The sequence below is a fragment of the Alexandromys fortis genome, unplaced genomic scaffold (genome assembly GCF_014885135.2).
Source record: "Alexandromys fortis isolate MF-2015 unplaced genomic scaffold, M_Fortis_MF-2015_v1.1 scaffold_17, whole genome shotgun sequence".
Classification (NCBI taxonomy): domain Eukaryota; kingdom Metazoa; phylum Chordata; class Mammalia; order Rodentia; family Cricetidae; genus Alexandromys; species Alexandromys fortis.
In genome coordinates, this window is record NW_026067896.1 from 18084074 (window position 1) to 18105074 (window position 21001).

Genomic DNA, 21001 nt, shown 5'->3' on the forward strand with positions numbered 1-21001 from the left:
GGAAATACTTTGTGGGATGTGAAGTTCACTGGGGCGTGTGTGCCTCTTTCTTATTTCCCAAACAGATGGGCCCTATAGAGTTATTCTTGACTCTGCACAAATGAATGAGGTCTCTAATTCTAAGTAAGTGACATCTGAATGCACTCCAAGTGGCTAAGGAACTGCTCACGGACATTTGGCTTCCAGCAGGAAGATATGAAGTGGCATCAGCTTCAGAAAAGGTGCATTTGAGGCAGTGAAGGTATACACAGAGGGAGGGAGGGAGAGGGAGAGAGAATTGATTTAAGAGGACATGCTCTAATTACTACCATGGGGGAGTTCTGCTAGCCAGACCCCTGTGTTTTGGGGTCTTTACAATATAGTGGTTGAGCTTTCATACTGAAGGTTAGATTGATTAGTGATGTTAACAACAGAGGTCAGAGTGGAGACTGTGGCAGAAGCAGCAGTGAGAGACATAGCAGAGCACACTCAGGTTCTGTTCTCTCTCTCTCCTCTCTCTTCTCTCTCTCTCTCTCTCTCTCTCTCTCTCTCTCTCTCTCTCTCTCTCCTTGCAGTGTTAGGGATAGAAGCAAGGCCTCTCTCATGCTAGTCTCTAGTCTCTTGGTCACCATTTTAACTGTTTTACATGTATCATAGAGTTGGTGTGAGAAACAAATAGGCAAAGCATCATTTCCATTCAGGTTTTGCAGATGTTCAGTTCTCTCTTTGTTCAGTCTATGTAACTACTGAGGCTTTACTATTTCCAATTTGTAGCTGAGGAAACTGAGGTACAGCATGGCTACTTGCTACCTCTGCTAGTAGTTTCCATAATTGGGATTTACTACGAGGTTTGTTTGCTAGCAAAGCTCAAGATCTGAATCGCTAAAGCTTTGGTACCAATGCCTCCTTCTACTTGGTCACATTCAGACAACCCTCGGAGTTCCCCTCTTCTACTCTGTCCCTGTGAGATGGGGCAGCAGCATCTTGGTTCCTCAGAGGTCAGACGGGACAAAAATCAGTATGTCCTCAAGGGCTAGTGTGATAGCCCAGATTCTATAATGTGGAAGGGGTCTGCTCTGTGCCTCCCATCTAAAGAGCTGAGATCCAGGCACTCACCTCACCATACAGCCTACTCCACACCAAGGGCATTTCCATTTCCTCACTGGGCCCAGAGCAAGACTGAAAATGTGTTTTCCCAGGAGAAGATGCAAAGGCCCAAGGTTACCGTGTAGGAGATGAACGGAGCCACACAAAAGGAAAGGGAGTAGGGGGCGGATCTGCTTCAGATTCCACTGCCAGAATCTCCGTATTTTTATTATTTGTATAAATCATTTGGCTTTGAAGACACCAAAGGCCAAACCTCCAAGCACACCGATGAAAATAAATTGGATAGCGCAATAAATAACGAGCAAAACCAGGCTGCCAAATGAAGAAGGATTTAGATCATTTAAATCCTAGGCTAGGAGTTGTCGAATCCAGTTTAATGCTGGTAAGTGTGGGATAATCACTCTTTGCAAACAGTGCTATCCCACCAAACACCCTCGCAGTTCTTTTACCAACCCTTTGCAGGCTGAAAGAAACCCGGGGGGATTTGCAGAGTGAAAAGGGTGTTATAGCCTGAACAGAAATGAGCCCAGGTTATTATATAATAATCCAAAATGCCTCTGCTGGGCTTAGAGGAAATATGAAGAGCCAATAGAATGTCGTGAGGTTTGATTAGCTACAAAAGGACTCTAAGTCAGAATAGATGTTAGAGTGCCAATGTGGACAGCAGGAAGGGGGGTGCTCCATAGTTGGGTATAATGCAAGAAATAAAGAATTAGAAATATTGCCGGGTTGCCTCTTCAATGGCCTGAGGGTGAAATAAATACTGAAGGACACAAGCCACAACAAGAGAAAACACAGTCATCCGATGGCCGTTTCTCAGCATTTGGGGTTATTTATACTGGACTCATGCCCACACTCAGAGACTTGGCCCTGGGGACAGAAGCAGGGCCCTGCCTGATAAGACTAGAATCTTAGGAATGTTCATAAGCAGCCGTTGGCTGATGGAATGATGAACGATTTCATTCACTCACCAAACATTGATTGAGCAAATACGTGCCACGTGTTGTAGAGCGGAGAAGATATCATTGTGGAAAACAGGCTGATGGTGACAGTCACCAATGACTGAGCACACACACACACTGGGCCTCATGGTTTGCATGCATTTGAGTCTTCAGTCCTCCCAACAAGTCCAGGATATAGGTATAACTTAGAGTTAAATAACTTGCCAAGGACATACAGACACGAATGATTTTTTTTTTCTACCCAGCAACAATCTCCACCTGTCCTAAGTCTTCTGCTTTCCAGGGCTCCAAAAGAAGGAAGTCACAGCAGCCATCATGAAAAGCGTGGGTATCTCTGCTGCTGCTTCGTGGAGACCCTAATATCACCACCCACCCTAGCTCCACACACAAGTTTTCTATGAACCAGAATGACTAGAACACCCATGCTCTGGTGCCATCTGATACTTTTTATGAACACTACCATGAGGGGACAAAGCCAGGATCTTGCAGCTGTGTGTTTTCCTCTCTACTCAGCCATTACTGAGTGGCACATGTACTAGGTCACTTCTTCAGTGAAGTGACCCCAACAGGGTCTTTTTAGAGCCAATAACTGCCTTGTGTTCTCTAGCTCGGCACTGTCTGACAGCAATTACAATTTTAAATGTTCTAGTAGTGATGTTTAAAAAGAAACAAGTAACCAACATATTTTATTGAATCAAAACTATCATGAATTCCATTTATAATAATAACAACATAACAATGTTCATAACATTCATAACATAATAACTTTTATATAATACCATTATTGAGTTTTACCCGCCCCTTCTCCTAAGTTTTAGCTTCTGGCACGCATTTTACATGTGATTCACTGGACACGGACATTCACTGCAGGTTTTGTGCTTATTTAGCTTGTCCTGACTAGCTTTGACGAGCTGTGCCTTCTGTGGTGTTTACTGAGTGTCTACTTCATGCCAAGACTTGTACTGGGCATTTTCACATATATCACACCTCGTCTTCCCCGGGGCTTTCCATGTGAACACACAGGCCTCATGTCACAGAAGGAGGGACTGAAGGCAGGGCCTCAGGTTTCCAGACTGTGGGGATGAGGTGCTTCCAACCTCTTCCATACACTCCACAGAGCCTTGCACAGGGCACGATTCAGCTAACACCTTGGGAGTGGGGGGAAGGTCACTTAGTCTTGGAGGAACCAGTATTTCAAGCAGGTGTTCCTGACACAAAGGCTTGTGCTCTTTCATCCAGGTCCCTTTAATTCTTTTCCCTTCTACTTTAATTCTCATGGAGTTGCTTTGGTCCCTGAGGCGAGGCACAGAGATGCCCCAGTGCTTATGAAGCAGATCAGCCATTTGTCTAAGCGAATGAATACAGATGGGAAACTCTCCATTGGGATAGCAGAACTACGTGTCTATGAGTTTTTGTGAGCTCTTTCACAGTTTCTTAGTATCTACTGTTACCAAGAAGGGTGTGTGTGTGTGCGTGTGTGTGTGTGTGTGTGTCTGTGTGTAGGGTTATGTACACCACAGCAAATGTGTAGAGGTTAGAGAGCAATATATATAATATATAGGCAATATATATAATATATAGCAATATATAAAATATATAGGCACTCTTTTAGCATTATGTAGGTTACAGCGATTGAACTCAGGCTATCAGGCTTGTGCTGCAGTATGTTCACCCACTAAGCCATCTTTGGAGGCCCAACAATTAGTTCTTAAAAGAGGAATACTCCCTAAATATTTTGCGTATCGCTGTGTAAGACATTGGGCATCTATCAAGTGGTCTTGGCTCTGCCTCTGCTTGTTTGCCAAGTAACCAAGAGTCAGTTTCCTTATAGGCCAAGAGTGGTCTGGTCAGATGATGTGAGAACTCTAATTAGATCCACACTTCTTAGGGAGACAGAGGTGTGTGGGCTATTGATTCTAGCTCATACTCAAAAGTCTTCAGCAAATTATACACAGAGAGTTTTAATAAAATGATTAGTTAGTGATTTAATGCATAACAATATTTATTGGCCAACCAGTAGGCATTTCTAGTATGATAAGATATGCATATATGATAGTCCCTGTACTTTAGGACAGCATAGCAGAGCAATGGGCTCAGGCATATTAAAGAATAATTGTAATAAAATGTGGCTATGGACAGATTCTAGGTAACACACAGGAGGCATATCTAAACAGAAACTCGAGAAATCAGGGGAATATCCCTGGGGAGAGCTTAATCTTTCATCGGGGATCAAACGAAAGCCAGTTTGGCCAAAGAACAGAGGAAGGACAGTGCACAAGGAGACCCACACAGTGTGGCACATTTAGAGGCCAGGGGAATTTTCATTTTGAGATGAGCACAAGGCACTAGGGATGCAAAAAGGAAGACACAAGTCCAGATGGCACTGGACAAAGACCATGGAGCTCCTGATGAAAATCTTTGTGGATGGTAGAAAGAAAAGGCATCAAAGAAGCCAGAATTGGGATATAAGAACAGACGACTGGAGCCTTGTGTTTTACTCTGTTACCTCGCACATTCTATGACCACTGGTTTATTGTCTACCTCTCTTACCCTCCTGAGACCCTCAATGCAAAGGTTTCTACCTTTATTATCTTCAATGCATTGATAGAGTATCTGCAACAAAATCGATGCTAAATACTTATTTTGATAAATGTCTGTAAAAACTGTTAGTATATTTGAGGGGCCCTGTTTATTTTAGGGTGTATTTATTATCCAGAGGAGGGAGAGAAGGATAGGGATGGGGGGGGGAGGGCGAGAGGGGTGGTACATTCAACTAGATTCCTTGGACCTCCAGAAATTACACTTAAAAAATTATGTCTAGATATTTGCACTATTTAAAGAGTAGGAGGTATTCATTTAACTCAGATTTTCGAAGGGGTCTAAGATATCCAGGATTAGGAACATTGGGTAAAGTAGTCTCTTAGGAGAAAGTAGTTTGGAAAGCTTTCTGGCCAGGGAAGGCTTCTTAGGGGTGAATCAGTTGGATAAATAACAGTTCACACCAACAGAAGAAAATGAGCAGCCAGAGAGGGATCTGATCTAAGATTCACACTGAAAGGAGCTGTGGGAATAGGTTTATAAAAAGACAGTCATATGGTGGCAAGCTATCCGATATGGTTGTGATCTGAAATGTTCCCCAGTGGTTCTGTTCCAGGTTTGTTCCTCAACAACTGTGCTATCCTATAGGAGAAACTGTAGGAGACTGGTCCTAGCTGCAAGCATTAGGTCTTTGGGTCATACCTTTGAAGATTCTATCTGTCCCTGACTCCTTCCTTCCCCCTTTCTGCATTGTGGCTATCAGGAAGTGAGTAACCGTATTCCACCACGCCCTCTGCCATGAAGGTCCAGGAAAAATGGGACCAACTGGCCACATACTGAAACATCAAAGCTCTGAGCGAGGGTGAGTCCTTCTGCCCTGCACATTGTTCTCTTCAGGCATTTAGCACTGCAATAGAAAAATGGAGTGGGTGATATTTAGAAGAGAACTTTGGAGATGATTGGCAGCTACTTGGTCTTTAAAGAAGAGCATTCTGAGCAGATGTGAGAATCTTCAGAGTGCGGACACGCAAGGGAAGCAAGGGGCTTTGAGAGTCATTGTGCAAAGAGGCCAGTCTAAAGGAAGAGCCCTTAAGAGTCAAGGGATGGAATTCAAGGAAGGGGAGACATTAGCTCTTGGTAATAAAGCCCTTGGAGCTGGGGAGTCTGCTCAGTGGGTAAAGTGCTGACTGGGTGACAATGAGAACCTCAGTGAGCCCCCTGCACCCCACACTCTGCACCCCCCATTGATGGAGGTGGGTCTTTTTTTTCTTTTAAAGCCCTCTCAGGTTTTTAAGTGGATTTATTTTGTCACGTTGGAGGGCCACTCTGTTGTAATAGGAGCAGCGCGGCTGCTTTCAGGCCGTCCTGGCTCCTGCATGGCTAGCTTATGCCCCGTAATAATTATACGGAAACTGTATTCTTTTAAACACTGCTTGGCCCATTAGTTTTAACCTCTTATTGGCTAGCTCTTACATATTGATCTAACCCATTTCTAATAATCTGTGTAACACCACAAGCTGGTGGCTTACCAGGGAGATTCTTAACCTGCGTCTGCCTCGGGTCAGAGAATCATGGCGACTGCCTGACTCGCTTCTTTCTCCCAGCATTTTGTTCTGTTTATTCCACCCACCTAAGGGTTGGCCTATCAAATGGGCCTAGGCAGTTTCTTTATTAATTAACCAATGAAAGCAACACATAGAAAGAAGACCCATCCCCATCACCCCATCCTGCACCCCCACCCCACACCCATGTAAAAGTCGGGTGGTATGGAGTTGCAAATTCAGCACTGGAGACAGAGAGAGGAAAATCCCCTGGGGCTCAATGGCCAGGTGAGCTAGTCTAGCTGATATGAGAAGCTTCATAAATAAGGTGGAGAGTGGTAAAGAGAGCTCTACACACACAACACACAACACACACAACACACACACACATTCTGGTAGGGGTTGGAGATGTAGCTCAGTTGATAGAGTGCTTGCTTAGCGTGTACAAAGTCCTAGGTTCAATTCCCAGCACTGCATAAATTGGGTGAGGAGGTGCATGTAGTGTGTAATGTCAGCACAGGCAGAGGCAGGGGGATCAAAAGTTCAAGGTCATCCTCAGCTACCTGTTGAGTTCAGGCCAGCTGGAGACCCAGGACACTGTCTAAAGAAGAAAAAAACAAACAAACAAACACCGGACCTTGAAGCTCTAGTGGAACTCATTTTCCTTCATCTTTCAGAAATTTGAGTTTTCCACATTAAAGTCATATTCATTAGTGAAAGTTTACAAAGGATAGCTATTTAAACCGATAAGAACAGATACCACACTTGATCCAAGCCAAAAGACTGGGAGCGATGATAGCTGTTTACATTTGTGGTATTTCTGTCTCAGTGCTAGAAGCTTGAGGTTTTGATGTCTGATTCCCCCCGCCCCCACCACATACACAGGATGAATGTATTTGTTTTTTATAGAGATGGTTTTAGTTACTGTTCACATCACTCCGACAGAACAGCCTGATAGAAATAAGGAGAACAGACTGCTTCTGGTTCGTGGTTCAGGGGATATGGTCCATCACTGTGTCATGTGGGAAAAGACATGGTGGCTGGTGGCTCTGGTGGAGAGAGAATATGGCAGGCATGGCTGTCTCAGCAGTCAGGAGGCAGACACAGCCTGTGAGTGGGACAGGTTTCTCCTGTAACCTGCTTCCCTCAGCTAGACCACTGTCCATGGTTCTACAATGCCCTAAAAGCCAGCAGCAACTGGGAACCAAGTATTTCAGATGAATGAGACTTAGGGGGACATTTCACATCCAAACCACAACCAAAACACTGCTGTGACTTGAATGAGGAATGGTCCCCATAGGCCCAGGCATTTGAACACTTGGCTGCAGCTGGTGGTGCTGTCTAGGGAGATTCTGAAGGTTTTGGGGTGTGGAGCCTTGCTGAAGGAAGGATATCACTTGGGGTGGGCTTTGATAGTTTATATTTTTTCCAGTTTTCTTTCTGTTTCACGTGCTCAGTCGAGGTGTGAGTTGCTAACTCACTGCTCTAGCCATGAACCCTGCTGTTGCTGCTCCATCCCCAACATTATCAAGTCCAGCCCTGGGGAGGCACAAGCTAAACTTGCTTCCTTGAGTGGCTTCTGATCGTGACATTTTTATCACAGCAGCAAATAAGTAACAAATACAGATACATATGGGAAAACACTTCATTTTGACGACACAGGGGTTGGATAATTGTGTAACTATAGTACTCATGTATGAAATTCTTTAAAAAAAACTTCCAATTAAAAATAATGAGTGTTCTAAGAGAAATGAAGGTCATAGGAGGGAAAGGTCTCATCGACATTGTCTCATTAAAGGAACACGTTAAAAACGTGCGTGTGTGCCTGGGTTCTATTCCAGCTCCAACTCTTTAGGGATGAAATTTAAGAATATACCATTAAAAAATTGCTTTCCAAAAAGCTGTAAGTTTGTCATAGAATTTTTTTTCTATTTTTTTTCTTTTTATTTATTCTTCTCTCATCCCGATGGCAGCTTCCCCTCTCTGCACCCCTATCACCATAGAAAATCTGAAAATCCTTGGTTAGCAAGGGTGAAGCAGACTCCATGAGAAAGGCTCTGCCCTGGAAGATGCCCCCGTTTTCTCACACACATACGTACTTTAGACGTTAAGAATGCGAGGTGAGCTTAACACAGAGTCATAACTGAATGAAGCAGACATTTAACCTGCCAGGACATTTTTACATTTTCAATTATACTTAGAGGCTAAGGTTGGCTGTGCTGACACTAGCGACGGGAGCGGGTGTGAAATATTGGCTACTGGTGGTGGACATTCATACAAACCCCACCTCTGCATGTACTCTTGGACAACCAAATCTTTTTTTTTTTTTTTCTACTCTCAGCCTTCAGACTAGAGTCAATACCTAGGGGGAAAGAACCTCCTGGGGCTGCCCCTCTTGACAGATGGGGGCAATGCACGCTCTGAGGGTTCTGTCCTAACAAGGGTCAGATCACCCTTTCTCCAGTTTGATAGCGGGATCACCCCTGCCTGTGATGCCATAGTGAGAGTCCACGATTTTAGGTCACATGGCTTTGAACTTACTCTACTATGTCATATTTTATCCATTCCTGTATGCTACCCTAAATAAGATCTCAAATAGCGGAGTGAAAATATACTTTGGGTCAACTGCACATTGGCAGAGCCACATGACCCTGATTTCCAAATATAAAATGGTCGAACGTATGTGGTTCTAGATAAGAAATTGCATTTGCTTTGTGCATGTATGAATGAGTGAGAGTGTGTGTGTTCTATGAATATGTATGTGTGTGTGTCTGAGATATACACACACAGAGAGACAGAGAGAGATAGAGAGAGACAGAGAGAGACAGAGAAAACTTTCTTGGGTATACACCTCACAGGTGATTCTTCATTGAGGTAATAGGATTTCCTTAATCGAGCCCATTAGACTATCTTCTTGTAATTATCTCTGGGACCAATCTGTCTGTGTAATGGCTCTGGAGGAATCGAGTCTTCACGTTCTTACAGAGGAAATTGGTGTGCACGTGTCAGAAGAAAGCCATCTTGAAGAATTACTGGCTAAGTGTCTCAACAACCACCCAGGGGGCTTTGCTGGGAACCAAAGGAAACTGTTGGAGCTGGAACTTTATTGCTCCAAAGGGTATTTCTTTTTAATAAATTTGAAATGTGCACAACGCCAATGGCATTGGGGATTTCATGCCATCTGGTGAGGTTGGGCAGGCTGCTGCCTGCCTGCTCTCTACGTGAGAGGGTATGAAATCTTAAAGGTTGGAGAGACTGCCAAAACTCTAAATGGCTTCAAGCATAGCAAGTGGCTAGTTCCTTTGCTTCACTAGAGTGGTCTGGCCAGCCTTCCTGGTTCCCTCCCCCGCCTGCCCCGGACTGTTGATGTCTGTCATCCAGAGTATTTGAAGGTAATTGGATTCTATAACAGAAATTTCATTTCTTCCTTTGCAAATTAGTAATGTGCAGGGCAGAGGAAGGACTTATAATGAAGAAAGCAATGATGAGAACATAACCGTAAATGACCATAACTCTTTGAGTTGAATGTGCCCTTCCAAAGTCGATCTGGAGAAGTTCTAATCCCTAGTACCCCAGAACAGGACTGATTTAGAAAAAGGGTAACCACCAAAGTACTTAATTTAGATAAAGTCATTAAGATGAGTTCTAATCCAATGTGATTAGTGTCCTTATGAAAAGAAAAAACTTGGGATAAGGAGACATACATGTCCAAAGGGAAAACTCCATATGAACGTAAAGGCAGAGAATGAGTGGAGCTTCCCTTCCCATGGACCATCAAATACTACTGGTAAACCACCAGACACAGGGGCATCCTCCCAACATCATGATTATGGGCTTTTCCAGAAATGTGAGTTGATACATCTCTGTTGGCTAGGGCACCTGGCCTGTGGTACTTTCTTACAGCATCCCTGGTAAACCAAAGTAATAGGGACCAGTTCAATACTGAGAAGTTTGTTCATCTCATTTCAACGTCTTAAAAACCCTTTGGCTTGAAGACTGGTGTGAACTAGCTATCAGCGGGAATCAATAGCTTGGTGGGTAGTGGAAGGGTTCTTTGTCTTCACCAACACTTCATTCACTGACCTGAAAGGATGCTGGGATTGACACTCTTGTTCCATCCATGGCTTAAAAGTGTATGAAGTGAGCAAGGGAGGCTAAAGGAAAGCATCAGATCTTTGGCTCTATCCCAGTGTGAGCCACGAAAGTGTTCTTTGCAGAAGGAAAAACGATGAACCCCTTATATTTATGGTAAGTAGTAGTTGATAATGATTAAATTAATTAGTGTTATTAACTAATTAATAAGATGGTATCCCTGTGTTTTCTCACTGTTTACCCACTTTCCTCCTACAAGTCTGATGCAACTCCAACTTCTAAAACACCGAAGCTTGATCATGCTTCAAATTTTGAAACAATCATTTCGTCTTTTTGGGTTCTGTGTAAAACTTGTTTCAAATCCTCTTTTTGTTGAGTCGATCTCTTCCAGCTCCCTCCCAATAGGCCCCGTGCAGGACAGAGCAGCAGAGAACACTAAACCATAAAGCCGAAAGGGGCAAGAACCCCACAGAGGTCAGTTACAATGTGCCTCAAATAGGACGGCAACAAAATTATTAAGCAAATATTGCTGCCAGTCAGTCTGCCTCAATGAGTGGTTATAGGTAGGATTACCAAGATTAAAACCAAGACCAATGGTGTGCAAATACAGGCCCAACTGACCTTATTGATTCTCCCCTGCTGAGAAAGAATCACAGCTTAGCAGGCAGAAATCAATTCAGCAGCATTATGTTAAGCTGAGTGTAGGTTTATTCAACACCATGCCTGGATAGCGCGTTATAAAGTAGCAAAACCCAACAAAAACCAACAGCCATAACTACATAAAATATGCTGGTTTACAAATACTTATGTGTTTACACAAATAAAGATCTACTCCTCTAACTTGAAATCTGAAATAAAATGGAGACAATTATAGACCATTCTGTTAGTCCCTCCTTCCCTCCCCCTATTCTTCAAAAGGATTCTGTATTCACTTGGCTACATCAGCCATCCCCAGATTTCAGGATGGAGTGACGAGAGCAGACATAGATTTATATGTTTACAGCCCTAGATGCAGTAGCTGCTGATTGCTTCTGAGGAATTCGTCCCTTTTGGCTTTTACATTAAAGGAATCTGGCCCTTGAGCTCCAGTGCACCAGGGGGAACAGAAGATCCATTCTTCCTTTCTGCAGTGAGAACTCACAGACTGAAGCAGCTTTCAGAATCAACAATGGGTGGAAAGAACTGGCCTTCCAGCAGTGAGCAATGTGAATGTCCACCCCTACCTCCCGTGCGTGTCACCAGGGAGCCATCCTGTGTGCTCCTCAGCCCTGGGACCCGAGCCAGGCAATCATTTGTGCTTAGGGGTTCAGCCTTAACCCCCAAACTCTTCAGAAGAGCCAAAAGGAGTCCCTTCCCATTTCCAATTGCTAGGCAACACTGAGCAACACATTTTACTTCAAGGACTTATTTGTGGTTTTGACTGAGAACAGATTTGAGTTGTTTCTCCTTTAGCCACGTTACCTACTCCTGAGCCAACCTTCCCTGCTAAGACATGTTTCTTCTGCCTCTGTGGTCTTCCACAGATATTGTGGAATTTTAGGTATATTCTGGGACTCTGGTAAGGAGACTGTGAGGCAGTGGACCTTTCTTAATAAAGCCGTATGTGTTGACTGAGGTTTCTGTCTTCCTTGGTTCCCACAGTTGTTAAGTCCCAAAGGAATCACACAGAGGTCTACATTAATTATAAACTGATTGGCCTAGTATATCCAGCTTCTTATTAACTCTTTTAACTTATATTAGCCCATAATTCTTGTCTGTGTTAGCCATGTGGCTTGGTACCTTTTTCAGTGAGGCAGTCACATCTTGCATACTCTGCGTCTGGATCACAACTGTAGACTGAAACTTTCCTCTTCCCATAATTCTCATTGCCACGCCTCTACTTCCTGCCTGGTCACTGTCACCCCACCTATACCTCCTGCCTGGCTACTGGCCAATCAACATTTTATTAAAAATAATACAAGTGACAAGATAAAAGACCATTGTCTCACAGAACATATAGTCAGCACAGAGATCTGGCAAATAGGAGGAATATAAACTGTATGGTCTCAACTCAACAGGGGAAAAAAATTATCACCCAAATGCTTCGATGATTTTTAACTTGGGCCCCTAGGCAACAGGAGACATCTCTGCAGTAGTGTGGAGCCTCATCTCCCTCTAAATCTAAAATGTGCTGGAGTGATGTGGTCAGGATGAAGACCATGAGGTTGATGTCATGGTGTCTGAGAACTGACCAACCCCTGCTCTTCCATCCCGTGATCCTCTTTGCTGAGCTTGCTTCAGCACCCTCAGCATCCTCACCTCAGACCAAGAAGGATTCTGAGCACTCTTCTAAGCTTTTGAATTTTCCCAAATGAGATAATAGAGACCCAATTATTAGGTTTTTTTAATATCTAATAAGAAAACAGTATAATAGCAGCTCAGGGAGTTGTTAAATGACAATGTGGCTGTCGTGTAGGCAGAGGAATATTCTTCAAGGACGTCACCAGGAGCATCCTGTGCCATAATCAGGACACTCTAAGCTTCTAAGTCACAGCATCTCTTTGAACTCTTGTTTCCCCATCTAAACTGCTTGCTTTCTACACAGGGAGAGAATGAGGTAACGGGAAGCCTGGGTGTCTTTTAAAAATGGCGAATTGTCCTAGAAAAGGAACTCCCCTTTGGAGCAACCCACTCTGGTTTTTGGCGTTAAGCAGCGCTTGCAGTTCACTCCTGGCTCGGTGACAGAGTTTAATTGGCCTGGCTACAAAAACCTTACAGTTATTACGTGCTCCACCTGTGATGGCCATGCATCACGCTAATCAAAACAATTAGGTTGGGGACCCAGAGAACGGCTGTCCCCACTGTGCAGAACCCTCCTCGCTTCCAGAAGGAAATGAGCAGCTGCCTTCTGGTCTCTCACACTGCTTCCCCTTCTCGGAGAGAGATCTCAATCAGATCCACCTCAGCCGAACGGCATCCATCATGGTGTCATCGCACATCTGTGAGGAAATACTGACTGACTCAGAAACCGCTTTGGGGCTGTGGGTAAAGAGAACCACATGTAGTAATCACTGGCCAGGACAGAGAGCTGGTGACAACCAGAGTCAGGGGCAAGGCATTCCAGGGATGTATTCCAGAGGAGGGGGAAAATGAAAAGGAAGGTGGGCAAAGAATTTATCCTCTCGCTTGTGAAGGGGAGAATGAGGAGCGGACGTTGGGGACAAGAATGACCTCACTCTGTGTATTTTGTTGTGTGGATTTTTTTTCCATCCACAGGCAGAGTAGCCTGAATCGATCATTTCTGATGGAAAACGTGGCTGGAGTGAATGCTGGCTCTGTGCTGGCATCGTACTCTAGGTTTGATCTCATGCGATAAGATGGACCGGGGCACCACAAAGCCCACTGTGGACTGAGGTTCTCGAAAGGCAGCTCAGCAAGTCCACACGCTGGATTCAAATGCAGGCTCTCAGCCTTGAGCCTTCCTAGACTGTGCTGGCTGTCGTCTGGGGACAAAGCATCATTCAAAGGCTACAGACTAGGCTGGATCTACTGTCAAGAACACAGACCCTTCCATAGGGTTCACCACATGTCAGTCACCTGCTGTGGGATTTGGTTTTGCAAAGAGGCACTTTCCAAAATGGCCGCATATCTCTAAAATAGCAGCCATGGTCTACTCTGCTTGCTTTCTTATACCACTCAGGACTACCTGCCCATAGATGGCACTGCCTCTAGTGAGTTGGGTCCTCCCATGTCAATCATGCCAGTCTAGAAAATGCCGTACTGACCAGCCTACAGGCAAATCTGATGGACATATCATCTCAGCTGAGGTTCTGCTTCTCGGACAACTCTAGCTTGAGTTGAGTTGACGAAAGACTAACCAGGACACATGGCAGACTCACAGGGGCTGCTGTCAAGTTTCCTCAAAGTTGAGGGCGGAGTGGAACTAGTGCAGTGGTAGGAGGCTTGCATGGTCTTACTTGGTGTGCATAGAGGCCTGGCTTTTATCTCAGCATCACAAAATGAAACCAAAGTAAACTAAATATATTCAGAATCTGCCAAATACCGTGAGAACTAACGTGAGGGAATTCGCTGCTCCTATATTAGCATGTGGTTGGTGATATATTCCTTTCAATCATATATATATGTTTATATATATATACAAACAATATATATATATATATCACATACATATAAAATTGGACATAATTAAAAACATACTGGATCCAAATCAATGTCAAACAGATAAGGAGGCATCCAAAGGAATCCCAAGATTTGAGAAGCTGGGTGGAGTCTAATGGGGTCCATATGTCATTATAATGCAGTATAAAGTGAAAACATTAATTAAATTCACGTGCACCACTTATCTTTAAAAAGTTACCGAATTGCTACAGTACGCCTGGTTATTGACTAGCTTGGACCTACCTCCTTAGTAGACAGAGCGGCGAGGCATTTCTTCCAGCCCAGTAGCAATGTGAAGGCTACGATTGCAGTAGTGAGCATGCTTTGGGCAAGGTAGCCTAGGACCCTCAGCTCTAGGAACTGCAGAAAGGCTGCTGCTGCCGAGCAGCAAGCGGCAGAGTGAGGGATGCACATTGAGACTAATTTTTCAAGACAAGGACCATGATGTTTTCAGTTAAGCTGTTACTATAGAGACAGTTGAGGATGTCAGTATGCGGCTGTATGAAATGGCACTGTGAATGAGAACGAGGAAACACCCAGCTGTCTCCTCACTGTATCAACACCTTACAGAACATCAGGAGTGCGTCACAACCAGGTTGCGGACACTGAGTCAGCCAAGGTACAGAACATCCCATTACTGCCAAGGTCTCTTATGGTACCCTCTCATAAGCAACGCCCACCTCCTTTCAGGCTCACTCTGTAACCCCTGACAACTGCTCATCACCTCTCTGTTTCTGTAATCTTGTCATTTCAACAGTGTAACTGGAGTGAAGAACAAGTTAAGAAGAGGTCATGACCCAGGTTATAAACTTTGAAAATTAGCTTTTTCATTCATCCTCTTTTTGTTTTCTTTTTGGAGGCTCACCTAGGTTGTTGTGGGTACCAGTAGTTTACTCTGATTTGTTACTAAGTCATATATTCTGGAGCCTAGAGACAGAACAGCTTGTTTAGTTATCCACCTATGTAAGGACACCAGAGTTATTTTAAGTTTTTAACAATCATGTAAATGTTGCTATAAATATCATTTATAAGTATCTATACACACACATATATGTATATATATGGTGCATGAGCATACATTTTTATTTTCTAAGATAAATGTCCAGAAATGCAATTCTTGGCTACATCATTTGTGTTATAAGAAATTGCCATATTGTTTTCCAAGATGGCTGTACATTCTACGTTCCCACTGACAGTTTGTGAGGGATGAATCCCTGGGTTCTAGCATAGCGTTGCTGCTGGTTTTCACTCAGCCACTGTGATACATGTGGTCTGCATTTGCATGTCCTCCATGGCTAGCTCTGTTCACCATATCTGGATGAACTTGGTTTTTATGTGTCAGCTATTGCTTATGAGGTGTCTCCTGTCTTTTGACATTTTCTAATCTGGTTATATTTTTGATGCTGAATTCTGGAGGCTCTTTGTATACCTAGAAAAGGGTGTTTGTGTGTAGTTTGAATATTTTCTGTGACTTGTTTCATTCTCCAGTCAACCTTTTGCTGAGTAAGTGATCTTTCCTTTTGTTGAGGCTCAGTTTACAGATAGTGCATTTGATGTCAAATGTAAGAACATTCTTTGTCCAGTGATAGCTGGGTAACTTTCTATATTTCCTACTTAAAAATAACTTTATACATAATTTTATGATCCATTCTGGAAACCTAGCTATTTTAGCAGCCTTTATTGAAAGACTGTCCACTATTCAACTCTTCTGCACCTTGGTAAACATGGGTAGAACATCATTTGCATGCATCTACTTCTGGATCCTCTATCCTGTTCCTCTGGTCCATGTCTTTAACCTTTCATTAGTGATACAATCCTGACAACTGTAGATCTGTAATGAACATTAAAATTAGGTAGACACAACCCTCTTTTAATTTTAAAAATCCAAATTTATCTATTCCAATTCCTTTGACTTTTCATATCTATATTTGGTAGGATTTTGATGAAAGCTGCTTTAAAGGCAGGGAGCATTGACAGCTCTACTTCGGGTGGTCAAGTCTGTGCTTTCAATCAACAAATGACAGCTCTCATTTATTTTAGGATTAGGTCACACGTTCATTGGCCCCGAAGGGGTCTTATACAGCAGATGTAAGAACATTTGATAGAAAACAGGATATAGAAGCATATTTCTATAAGAAAGTAAGAACTCCATCAGCTGTTAGATGACAAAGAACGTGGCTTCAGCAAGAGGAATATGAGTGATGATGAGGGCTGCTGGCTAGAGGCGAGGATGTCCTCTGTGTATGGGACAGCTGCGACCCAGTTCTTGTACCTAAGAACATGGCCGCCATGAAACCCATTAATTAGTATGCTAAATAAAATATAAATTAGGGACTCCCTCCCAGAATATAGTAACAAATATCATCTTCAAAAAGAACACGAGCCCAGCATTGCTACGACTTATAAATTTTAATCAGAAGTCAGAAATCCATTAAAATGTTGGCAGCTACTCTGAATTTACATAAAACAAAATAGGCCAAATACGCTCATTAGTAGGCTGGATCCATGTCAGAAACCTCTCTTTGTTATCTTTACTTAAAGGAGTCAACAAGGGAAGGTCTCCAGCCTTACAGCACTCACAATCCACCCTCGGCAGTACACAGATACCGTCAGGCCATGCTCCCCGCCCTCTGAACATCAGAGTTCCTATGACGGCCGGCACTCTGTGATCTGGGAGGCCAGGGATGGCTCTGCAGAGAGTGACTCTCTGAGTTGTCTATAAACATACTAGGAAAGGCAAGCAGGTACTTCCCAGAGACTGCAGATTATAGCGTGAGGTAGTCTTAGGAAACTAACCCAGCTGTGGCTTAGCTGTGTGATTTCAGCGTCATATCTGAGGCATCTATAGATAGGGCCAAAAGAAGCAGAAGTCAGCTTCAGAGCACCTTGGAGTGGAAGGGAAAGAGCGCTTCCACCTTTCTTCATGCCCGGGCCACGACTCGTCAGTGGTGATAACAAAGGAAACCTAGGAGAGGAAAGTACTCCTGCTTTTCGAATCAAATCTGAGCTCTTTCTAATTATCCATAAGTCCTTGTACAGCCTGAGCCCCTCCTGCCTTCTCAGACTTCTCTCCTCTTTCCCCTTCTCCTTGTTCTATGTCACAAGGTCTTTGCATTTTGTCATTTAATCATTTTTCCATCTGATATATTTATTAAAGAACTGCTGATTGAAGACGAGTTTCTTTGGGAGGAATAAAGTCAACAAAGCTGACTTCAGTTCCTACCCTAATGGAATTTACATTTTAATAGAAAACCACACACACAAACACACACACGCACGCACGCACACACACACACACCCCTACTGTTGTGTAAACTATAAAGAACCACAAATGCACACTGAAGAAGAGAAGGGAACCCATGGTTGAAAGCCTGAAGTGAGAACTTATTCGTTTTATTGTAAAGCAGCCTAGGCAGGGTGCTAGGGCAGAGACGTGATTGGCATTTGGGAGGAGGAGTCAGGGACTGGAATGCTACAAACCTTTCAAGCTTAGATTTTACCCACACTGTAAGGAGAAGTGATTGAGGGACTCTGTGCAGGACAGTGACATCACTGCAGAGATCACAGGCAGAGAAAATAGAAGAAGAGACATTGGAAACCTTAACACAGTCCCAGGGAGAGATGGCCTGGACTAACGTGGTAGCAGTGGAGGTGGGGACAGGCAGGTGAGACAGTGTGAAGGTAGAGGTCACATGGTCATCTTTGAAGATGTAAAATGTGAGAGGAAGGAATCCAAGATGGGTCCAGAGGCTGCATCTTCACTGACTGCTCATTTATTGAGAGGAGAAAGCGTCTGCCTCTAACTTTGCAATCCTAATCCCGACTCATCTAAATGACTGAGTTAAATGTTTATCTTGGTCCCAGATCATTTCCATTCTGCCATCCACTCTCAGATTTTATTTTCCAGGACTTAAAAGTATCCAAAGACATCTTACTCAGTTTACTAATTATATTGACTCATTATCGGGAGAGGCAAGAGGATAAGGACAACGCCCACCTTGTTTATTGTACTCTCTGCAGGATATACTTTGGAGCTCTTGGGATATGCCCAATGAATATCTGTTGACGGAGGTTTACAAAGTGTGAGACAAACCAAACAAATTTCCGAGTTATGTACACACAGTCCTTTTCAGAGCAAGTAGATAGTGGGTAGATAATGGGTGTGCCGGTGTTCATTCACTGTGGTAGTTACTATGCCAGGCTCCCGGGAAACAGAGGCCAGCACGGAAGGTACCGTCTGCAGCCTGTGGAGTTTACTGGATCCTTCTGTGCAGTGCAGTGATCTCCAGATCAGTGGCTACTATCTGTTACTGACATTCTAGGGAGGGAGACGCTTGCCAGCCAAGGATAGTTGGTAGCCTCTGTAGGTCTGGAAGTCAGTGGATTCCTAGTTTTAAATGAAAGGCAAATGATAACTGGGGGAGGGGGCGAGAATTCAGGGATTGTGTGTATTGGTAGAGCCAAGGACTGGAGGTAGCTGTAGCTAGAACAGCAGTTTTCTTCCCATGGAGACCAACATGCTCCATCTGTGCAAGTGACTTCTCAGCTGCTACCATGAAAGAGGAAGTGGTTTAAATGAACACTAATCAACCTGACTCTCCTGGGGCACCTTGTACCCGAGAACCTCCAAGTCTTTGGTAAACGGCAGTGAAGCCTCCTTGTCCTCCAAAGAGCAAGCCCTTGGATTTTCCTTAAGTCAAGCAGAGTTGCAGGAAAATGATTGTCAGTAGACTAGGTGCCAGACAGAATAATTCCCAGGCCTCTTAAGAACTCAGAGGGCCAAATTGCCTATAAGACCCAAGCTATTTTGCATAACAGGGCTCTGCCATAAAGTCCCCCTAAGTGTTAGGTAAAGGGCGAATGAATGACTGAAAATGAGAACAATTGGAGTGCATGGGAAATTAGCAAAGAGTATTGTAGTAAACAGACTACTTAACTTAGAAGTTTTTTTTTTTCTTTTTGGTTTTTCGAGACAGGGTTTCTCTGTGGCTTTGGAGCCTGTCCTGGAACTAGCTCTTGTAGACCAGGCTGGCCTCGAACTCACAGAGATCTGCCTGCCTCTGCCTCCCGAGTGCTGGGATTAAAGGTGTGCGCCACCATCGCCCGGCTTAACTTAGAAGTTTTATTCTAATACATTTTTGCTAGAGAAATCCTAGTCCTATGCACTAATGAGGCACAAGTATGTCTTCTCCCCGCAGTGTGATCTGTACCAGTGAAAAATCTGAGAGCAATCTTAATGCGTATTGATCAAGAGGGGCATAATTAAATAGATTACAGTGGTTCTAAAGAACTGGGCTGGCCTACGTGTGTTTTCATGGGGGGATAAGACAGATTAGAAACTGAAAAAAGCAAGTGCTTTTTTCATGTGTGTAGTATGGCATATAAGGTCCCTTCAGTAAGCCCAAGGTTCTTTAGTTTCCTTACTTTAAGAAAGAGAGCTTGTTTAGTCTACCCATGACTGTGGATCAGATTGCTGACTCGTTTCTAAGGAATCAATTATGGCAGAAGGAATAACGCGCTCCTTCCAAGGTTGAGCCATACAAAGGTAGCACACTGTGGTTTCTTTTGTGGTGGGGTCCATCTTTCCCTCTAGAGGCAGCCTGCTGAGAACACTCAAGGGGCCCTTGGGCAGAGGCCCATGTGGCAACCTGGCTCCAGGAATGGAGATACCAACCAAGTACCATGCCAGTGAGATGTCACAGAAGCTCATCCTCCTGCCCAGCCCAAGTTGTCCCAGAGTTTATTTCTCTCTTCCAGTCTGACTACAACCTCCACAAAGGCCCTTGACTGACCCCCCGAGGCTTAGTCATCCTTGGGTTCCACTCTCTCAGACAACGTGTGAGGTAAAAGATGTTGTTATTCTAAGACATTCAATTTTGTGTCATGATCAAGAGCTAATACATCATTTATATAAACACGAGTTTGTATGGTTGAAGAGACCAACATATACACAAAGAGCACAGAGAGTGACTTGGAAGATATGCAGGGGTGGGCCCAGCGGTGGTTAGCTCTGAGGAGTAAGACAGAAATGAAGACAGGGATAAAAAATTGGTTCTGATTTTGTTGTGTGGCCTTTATATACATGTAGTGTTAGATGAGACTCAAAGGGAAGAAACACAATGTAAAATGGCACTTCTTCATTGTGCCTGGTAAAGGAGAAAAGGCTGGGGAGCTCGACTTTGATCATCTCCAAGAAAAAGGCTTGCCTGGCAAATTTGTTTAATAATGAGCAGGCTTATCAATGGGGCTCTCCAACCCATGGGGAAAGCCAAATCCCTTCAGCTATCTTAACAGTCACCTCAGCACAAGTCACACACAATAAGTGATTATTTTTATTCATGTTTCTTATCTAACGTGGAAGCAGATCACAGAGACCTTTATTTGAATAAAGCCAATCGGCAACATTCTCACTTCCAAAGGGTACCTAAGTTCTTTTGAAGGTGACAGGTTATCTAAAAGGCCAGGTTATATATTAACAGCAGCTGGTTTTATCGGGTGGCTCAGACCTAAAGAGGCTGTGTTATCAGGGAAGGGTGGAGACGAGGTATTTTAAGTTTTATTTTATACTTTCTTCTAGGCTTATGCCAACTTCTTTTTGAGCCTGGGGTCTCCATCATTTAAACG

General features: G+C 43.7%; 1 protein-coding gene and 1 pseudogene across 2 annotated transcripts in view; both read right to left on the reverse strand.

Annotated features, from left to right (window-relative positions):
• Ppp2r2b (protein phosphatase 2 regulatory subunit Bbeta) overlaps nucleotides 1-21001 on the reverse strand; it is a 248686-nt gene that overhangs the window by 121117 nt on the left and 106568 nt on the right. The gene's annotated exons all lie outside the window — the stretch shown is intronic.
• LOC126514548 (uncharacterized) lies at nucleotides 6803-6921 on the reverse strand (annotated as a pseudogene).